Consider the following 7,023-nt stretch of genomic DNA (forward strand, 5'->3'; position numbering starts at 1 on the left):
TTTTCACCACCTCTTGTCTCTCGATCCTACCGAGAGACAAGATGGCGGCCGCTCCAGACTGTTTACACTGTTGACAGCCAATCAGCTTCTCCTCAGACTCCCGTTACGCTGCCGGTTAGCTGCCCGGTTAGCTGCCCGGTTCACGTACCGATTTGCGCCTCTATGACAAAAAATCGATTTTTTTGGCCCCGCGGGGCACTTTAATATCCCCCTCATCAATCCTAGGGGGTCAGAAGGGGTCTACCTTGCCCCCTTTCCTTCATTTCACCCTTTGTTTTGGCCTCCTCTTGTCTCTCAATCCTACCGAGAGACAAGATGGCGGCCGCTCCGGACTGTTTAGAATGTTGACAGACACCGGACAGCCAATCAGCTTCGCTTCGCAAAGCTCCGTTACGCGAAAAGTACGCGAACTGGTGCGCTATCCGGGACGCTGTCACGGATATATCTGTTTTTTTAAACGTTAATTTCTCAAAATCCACTGGAGCACATATATTGAGACCCAGCAAAGGCACATCGGGCTAACAGTCCCTACAATTTTGCCAAGTTTCGTGCAAATCCATTCAGCCGTTCGAGCTAAAAGTGAGGCCAAACGCCCTATGGAAAAATGAATGGGAAAAACGCGTTTTGGGGCCCCCCTTTTTTCTCGGCCCCCCCTTAGGGAACCCCCCCAAATTTTCAGGGGCTGCTCAGAAACAAAATGTGCCATTTTCCTGAAAATTTCAGCCGATTCCATCCACAAACGCCAAAGTTATTAGACATAGAATTTTCAAAAGTTCCATAGAGAAAAAATCCTAACTATATATACCTACTGGCTATCGCCAGTAGGTAATATATATATATATATACAGGGCTCGACAAATGTACTCGCCCGCTCGCAAATGCGAGTGAATTCTGTTCAGGTCGAGTCAGTTTCAAGGCCTACTTGACCGGCCTGGCGAGTGCTATCTGGTAGGTGCAGTTACAGTTGAAGGCTCTAGGTGGCAGCGCATTGCTGTGCGGTGCGCGATGAAAGGCTTTAGGGGGCAGCATGTTCATGCACGCACGCACGATAGGCGGAGTGCAGGTGGTGCGGTGCGCAGTTAAAGTCTTTAGGGGGCATCATGCACACACTGCCTATTGTTTGGAGGCCAGGGCCGTCAATCTTGTAGCGCGCGAAAGCGCTACCAATGACAGCCCTGGCCTGCCCCCGCGCTGTGCTGCTTAAAGTGCAGCAGTGACGTAGCACGCCACCACACGCGCTCTCCTCGGTGGAGTCGGCACTCAGTGGCAAAGTGCGGGACGATTTGGCAGAGGTGAGTCACTTTTAAATTTCTTTTCATTTACACGAGGCTCCGTCATGTTGTCTCACCTTCACAGGTCAGCCTCCGAGTCTACGTTTTCCTTTTTCAACAGCGTTAGCTTTCCTTTTTCAACAGCGTTAGCCGTGTACCGTTCAGGGCTGGACTGGCAATTCCGGGGCACCGGGCAATCCCCCGGTAGGCTGGATGGGGTGGGGGCCGGTTTTATGAGAGGGGGCCGGTTTTGTTGCAGGGACCGATGTGGGCCTTGACCTGACCGACCGGGACGGGTCAGAGAGTCAGTTTAGTAGTCTGACTGTTGACAGACAGACTATTTGTACTCCGTGTCTCTCCTCGTGAAATGATTTCATTTAGGCTATTATCATACGATTTTTAAAAATCTACCTGGCAGTGCACTATGATGACGCGCGCAGCGAGCAGTGAATGTCTCCGCCGCGGTCTTATGTTCACCCTTAGGGTTGGGTCTGGAGTGGACCTGGTGAATGTGATCATGCGCATTGGGGCGCGCTGAGTCACGCAATAAAACTTGTGCATGACTGGTAGTGAGGCGAGGTCGAGGAGGCAGGCATCAGAGAGCCAGAGAGACGAGTGAGAAAGAGAGGCACCCCGTAATTTTATTATTTATAGCATGCTACCCGCAGGTGAGTGTCCGTCCAGTTGTATGCATGTAATCCCCTGATCATGGCACTGTCTGGGGGCGTCGCGACCCGGCCGGTATCAAAAGCAAAAGGGTAGGCCCCGGCTTATTTCTGCAGGCATTGCAGTGGATTTGTGAGCAAGCTGGAGGTGGCGCGAGGTGATGATGGCTGGCCTGGCTCTAGGCAGGCTAAGAGGTCGGAGCGGAAGGGTAAATCATTTGTAGCCTGAGGCCTACCATTTATTTGGGAGCAGCAGCTCGCACGCACTTTTCGCCGATCTTGACTTTGGTGCATCAGCATCATCACAGTCGTGTAACCTGCACATGTATTATCCCTCAGAGTCCGAGTGCACCCGCACAATTGAGTGACATTGACAACAACAGCACTAAACTCCGCCACTGTGTCAGGCCTGCACTCTCAAAGAACACTTGTAAAGCAGCAGCGCACCCGGGACTTTCATTGCTAATGCTGGCGCTGCTAGTGCTGGAGTGCAGTGGGTGTGAATGACGTGCTACTGGCAGCAGAAGCAGACTGATGTACATGCAGTGTGATGTGGTGGATGATCTGGGAATCACAGATCCACCACGTCACACTGCATGCACATCAGTCTGCTTCTGTGAACTACTGTTCCCTCAATGCTAGTCATGAAAAGGGCATTTACCTGTGGCTAGGATTTCCAGTGTGGTTATTTTTCATAGACTTGCATGCAGCCCTCTCTATTATTTAAGTTTCACACTCCTTCCTTGAGCATTATTTTGTGACCGGCCACGGGCCAGTTCTAGAATGTCTGTTTGGCATTGTGTTGAGAGTTGCATTCGCTTTTGGTGTGGGACCTTTGTGTACCTGCATTTTCAGTTGGTAAAATTGCTTGGTGTGCCAAGCCCTAGCGGTGTGTTTTTGTGTGTGTGCGTATGTATTCGCGCACTTGTGCACACATTCTTCCTGCTGCTGATGCAGGGGTAGTCTTTGCCTTTCTCCCTCCAAGGTTGATAACAGTCATGGGTACCAGTGATTTGTGTGATGATCCAAGAAGTGATTTGTGTTTTGTGCGATGCAACTACTTACAGTAATTTATTACGCTGCACTGAATTTTTTCCTTTGGTCTTAATAAGATTCAATATTTTTATTGTGCATTGTGAGTTGAAAATGAATGTCCATGTTGTAATGAATCTGTAAAGCGTTATGTGCAAATTTGTTTACAGGTCAGACTGTCTGTGCTGTGCCCATATAAACTCACTGTTTAAAAAAGGTTTGCTTAATGCCTTTTCCCAGATGAAGCGCAATGTGGAGAATTTGATTTGGCTGTAGGTTCATGCACTTTTATAAACGTCCCGAACTCTGTCAGTTATTATCTGAAGGTAATGGAAATTAAATGTCTTCCCAGAGTTTATACTGCTGCAAGTTGCATTAGAACAGGTTTACAATGTTGTGTAGTTTATTTGTATGTTTCCTCACCTTCATTGCTTGATTTTGCTTGCAAGACAGTGTGACCATCACCTAAGGTGCGGCTTGTGCAGATTGTGTGACCACTTGACTAATTACCACCCAGTTTCCCCCCAAAAAGTAGTTTAGGCCCAGAGTTAGGCTTTGGGAGGGGGAAGCGTCAGGCAGACCTTTTACTGACCAGGTATAAGCCTCCCCCATATTAGAACCACCCGCGATACTCAAGATCAGACTAGTCTCAATAGTGAGTTATTTTAGAAGCTGCACTGGTGTTGCACATCGTTCAGTACCATTAGAGCGCATTTCCAAATTGGGGTGCTTTTGTGCGAACCTGAGAGTGCCACACTGAGTTACAGATCTGATGCATACAAATTTATATTGGAACCATCATATGTTATTAATTATTGAAAGCAAATGTTATAAGCCAGTATTGTAGTTTTGTACAAACTTCATGGTAAATTTTTAAATTAGTTACAGTGAGTTTGTTGTTTTTGATTCTAGCTCAAAGCGGACAGAAGCAGTCAGTGAGTCAGTGCTGGCTAACTAGTGAGGACAAGGCAGACAACAGGCAGAGAGTGCAGCTGCAATGGCAGACATCAGGTTGTGGTTGGCCGGAAAAACTGGAGCTAAAACTCCAATGAATAATGCAGGAGAGAGTTCAGCAGTTGGAAAAAGGAGATTAGAAGAAATCCACCAAAAGCAAAGGGAGTATGATAAAAAAAAAGACAGAGAGTTGTACAACAGAAATGGCTTGAAGATTTCAAGTGGGCAGTGTTTGAAGAACAGGAAAGTAATGGAGCTGCTGCTGACCTAGTTGAGCCCAGTTTTAAAAAATCTCAAGTTTTGTATTGTGGAGTTTGTAGGAAATTTCCTCATCTTGCAGATACTAAGTCTTCCCTATATGTTGGTGTGACAGAAAAATTCAAAAGGGAGACGTTGGAATGGCACCACAAGAGCAAATTGCATGAAAAATGCATATTACATGAAGCTGCAATTCAAAAGCCACAGGAGACCTGCATAGCCAAATCGATCACAAAAATGCATGAAAAAAATATCCGGCACTTAAACATTTTATTTAATACAGCCTATTATATCGCAAAACAAGGTGAGGCTTTTATTAAGTTTCCAAAACTCTGCTCACTGCAGAAAAAGAACAATCCTGAGTGGAATTTCGAAAATTATATGACTGATCATGCATGCCGTAACTTTGTAATAGCAATTTCCGAGACCCTAAAAATGTCAATTCGATCCCAAATAGAAAATGCTAGGTTCATCAGTGTTCTGTCAGATGGGTCAACTGACAAAGGAATTCAGGAACAGGAACTTATTTATGTACGATTTGTTTGTGAAGGCACCCTTGTTACCCATCTGTGTGACATTGTCAGCATGAAAAACTCCACTGCGTCCGGAGTGAAAAATGCTATTATGGTTGGCCTGGAAAGCATGGGCATATCTCTGGATATTCTGAGCCAGAAATGCATTGGTCTGAATACAGATGGAGCTGCTGTGAACCTCGGTACTAAATCTGGTGCTGTGAAGCAGCTACTGGACGAAGTCTCCAAGCATCAAGGATGGGACAATTGCAATCACATTGCAGTTGTGCACTGTGTAGCTCACAACCTAGAGCTTGCTGTGTGTGATGTTAAAAAAAAGAGTTCATACATATCCAAATTTGAAGAGGTGCTCAAAGGATGTTTCAAACTATATTATTATTCACCTAAGCGGAGAAGGGAACTTAAAAAGATAGCTGATAATCTGGAAGAGCAGTTACAACATTTTGGTGGCTTGCAGCAAATCAGATGGGTAGCAAGTCAGCACAGGGCAGTAACAGCGCTTAAGACAAACTGGGAAGCTACAGTACTTCATCTTGAGCACCTTGCTACTGGTACTGATGAATATTCAAACAAAGCCAAAGGATTGCTTCATGACATGAAGTCGGAGAAGTTTCTTTATTTCTTGCACTTCATGATAGACTTCACAGAGCTGCTTCAGCAAGTGTCTAAGGCATTTCAACAAGAAGATACTCTTATTTCTGAAGTTGCAAGAAGAATCGAGGTGCTTCAACAGAAGCTAATACTGCTGAAAACAAAGCCAGGAAAAGCACTAACACAATTTCAATTGCTTTTTAAAGATGGAAATTTCGCAGGGGTCCCGTTACTAACACAGGCAAAGCCTGCTAGAAAAGGCAGCTCTAATGAAACTAGTGTCAAGGAAGACACTATTGAGTTATTAGAGAATGCTCTTTCATTTATGAGTGACCGCTTTCTGAAGCACATCTCAGGCAAGCCGCATTCTTTGTTTAACATTTTTGATTTTACTTTGTGGCCAGACTCTGTTGAAAAGATTAGAGTTTTTGGGGATCAAGAATTTGAGGACCTTGTACAGTACTACAAAAAGGTACTTACTGATGAAGAAATTGAGTCTGCCCCTGGAGAGTGGCTAGATTTTAAACTGTACGTCTTTCATCGGAGGTTGTTGCAGCCTGTATCCCTCTTCACTCAGCTATTGAAAAAACGCCCAGAAGAAGTTAAACATGTCCTTCCAATTTTAGAAATCATGCTTTCCATCAGTCCAACAACAGCAATATGTGAACGGGGGTTTAGCAGCATGAACCGAATAAAAAATGAGCTCCGTACGTCCCTTAAAAGTGACACCATGTCTGCTTTAATGCAAATCCAAGTAGATGGGCCAGAGTTAGACACTTTTGATCCAAACCCAGCCGTTTTGTATTGGCTTTCAGCAAATCCAGGAACAAGACATATTATGGGCCACAAACATCCTTGTCAAAACAACACTAGTGTTGTTACTGACTCAGAAGATAGCGACTCAGTTTAATGCTACTCTGTTCAAATCAGCACTATTTTCCTTAACAACTTGTGCATTTTTGTGTTTTACCATTCACTGTGGTGTCTGAATACTTCTGACAATTTGCAATGGTGGCAGCTGTTTGTCTCCTTTCGAGACACTGACTCTCATTCACAGACCTGTGTTGAATCCATCATCGTTCTTTAGTTCACTGTTCGCCACCCCAGTTCAGGACTGGCTATGCAAATCAGTCTTGACCAATTTATTAAATAAAACTTCTGACAATTTGCCATGGAGCTGTTTGTCTCCTTTCGAGACACTGACTCCCAGTCACAGACCTGGGTTGAATCCATCATCGTTCTTTAGCTCACTGTTCCCCACCCCAGTTCAGGACTGGCTATGGAAATTAGTCTTGATGACCCATGTGCCTCATTGGAACAGTCCAGCCCGAACTGCCAAGCCATGGACTCCTGACCCGGCCCGTGGCACTTTTTTTCATACAAATTAAACACTGCCACAGCTACAGCAATGTAAATGAAACTTTGAGGACTTGGCAGCATAAACGGATTACAAAATGAGCTACATTCATCTGCTGACGGAGCGCTAATGCTGTATTTTGAAAGAACAAGCACTGACTCTGGCCATAAAGTTATTTCAAAGGGAAGGACAGAAGGCAGCGATCTGAAGAACGCAAACCTTAGCCTCAGTCTGAGCATCAGCTTCCTCACTACAAGTAAGTGCCAGCCTGATATGTATACATGTTAAAGTTAAGGTATTTTTTTTGCCATGTATGTTCGCAGAAACCTTCCCCACAGCACTTTGATACACACATAGGGAGG

At 45.2% G+C, this 7,023-nt stretch overlaps 1 pseudogene; it reads left to right on the forward strand.

Moving 5' to 3' along the window:
* Positions 1–3,965: 3,965 nt before the first annotated feature.
* On the forward strand, positions 3,966–6,214 carry LOC147710840 (zinc finger protein 862-like; annotated as a pseudogene).
* Positions 6,215–7,023: the final 809 nt, after the last annotated feature.

This window comes from Lissotriton vulgaris, chromosome 5 (genome assembly GCF_964263255.1).
Source record: "Lissotriton vulgaris chromosome 5, aLisVul1.2, whole genome shotgun sequence".
Lineage (NCBI taxonomy): Eukaryota > Metazoa > Chordata > Amphibia > Caudata > Salamandridae > Lissotriton > Lissotriton vulgaris.